Source organism: Apium graveolens, chromosome 4, assembly GCF_009905375.1.
Source record: "Apium graveolens cultivar Ventura chromosome 4, ASM990537v1, whole genome shotgun sequence".
Lineage (NCBI taxonomy): Eukaryota > Viridiplantae > Streptophyta > Magnoliopsida > Apiales > Apiaceae > Apium > Apium graveolens.
The window spans coordinates 205,018,126-205,019,653 of NC_133650.1; the positions used below are offsets into that span (position 1 = coordinate 205,018,126).

The 1,528-nt window shown below is 34.4% G+C and overlaps 1 long non-coding RNA gene across 1 annotated transcript; it reads right to left on the reverse strand.

Annotated features, from left to right (window-relative positions):
- Positions 1 to 320: 320 nt before the first annotated feature.
- Positions 321 to 1,264, reverse strand: LOC141717015 (uncharacterized). The gene is made up of 3 exons (XR_012573493.1): positions 1,038 to 1,264; positions 527 to 660; positions 321 to 437 (listed from the first exon to the last, which is right to left on the reverse strand). It is a non-coding gene; the product is annotated as an uncharacterized LOC141717015 (long non-coding RNA).
- Between the last annotated feature and the right edge of the window lie 264 nt (positions 1,265 to 1,528).

Below are 1,528 nucleotides of genomic sequence, written 5' to 3' on the forward strand. Positions count from 1 at the left end.
TTCTGTTCAAGACAAACTCAATAATTCTAATGTGAAAGTATATTATCTATACTGCATATCTATGTTGTTGCGATTTAGCCATAATAAGGAAATGGTATACTGTATATATATTGTCACCTGGTTGACTACGAAAGTAACCATTTTGGTCTAGTTCGGTCTCTGTGAGTGTGTAATATAACAGGGGAAATGGTAAATCTTTCAAGTGATCACCAGAGGATAGATCAAAACAGAATCACAGGTTCCTGCATCGAATATAGTTTACTTTTACTTCTTTTAACCCAGAAAGCACTACAAGTCTACAACTTTATAGCTGATATATACCTTGATCAGATTTCTGATTCTGAACAGGTTTGCTTATAGGCTCAGCAATATCCCTTTTTATTTTCACCTTGCATGTAAGAAGAGCATCTATAGTCTGTATTCCATCTGCTACACAGCTCAACAAACAAAAAACCAAAAGCATAAACTTTCAAGAAATGCAATGCATGAATCCAATATTATGCTAGAAAAGATAAACGTCACCAACCTTAGAGCTGACACTGCTCTTGGAACGCCACAGTACTCTTTGAAACTGTGGAGTACCTTAGATTGTGACAAGTAAAGACCTGCGTCAAGGCCAGGTACATAAAGCATAACAACTTTGCGAATCAGGGGTTTGTTCTGCATATCGGAAGACAACTCAGCATTACACACCAAAAATATTGAATATGATATGCAAGTGCCAATCTGGAAAAAAAAATCCTTCTTAAACAAAGAAATGGTAATATTGAACTATATTAGCTGATTTGTTATTTATTGATATTTTCCCACAAGACTGTTCTTCACAATTCAAATTATTTTGTATTCTCTAAGCAACACAAACAAAAACAAATAAATACAAATCTACCAGATAAATCACTACAAGAAAATCAGTAGCTAATTACAGTACAATTTACAAAATCCACGCAAATATATATACAAAGAGAGGGAAAGAGAGGGGGAAGGAGAGAGGGAGAGAGAGATATGAGCATAGAGAGAGGGGAGAGAGATATGCATACCAGGAAGAGAGAGAGAGAGAAAGAGAGAGAGAGACGCCTTCCTTGAATCCAAAAATAAGCCCCAAAGCCCTAGTTTTGAAGACGGACTAAAACCCCAAATTGAAGTCGAATTTAAACCCTAAACGAAACCATAACTAAAGCCCCAGTGAAAGAAGCATACGAATCAACCAAAGGAGGCTAGAAATAAAGTAAACATTTATGTATGTATAGATTTTGCATAACCAGGAGAGGAGGAGGGAGAAAGAGAGGGGAAGAGTGAAGGGGAGAGAGAGAAGCAAGAAAGAGAAAATGAAAATAAATTCAGATCTGAAGCAATTAGATTATTACACTGTCCTGTTTCTCAAAAGGCGTGGTGTTTTATTTTGGAAAAATCAGAAATAAAAATTTTCACTTATGTTTCAATAAATTTTTTATTAAAATTTAAGTAGATTAAATATTGATAATTATTTTAAATATAAATAAATATATTTGGCTTTAATTTGGCTTGTCAT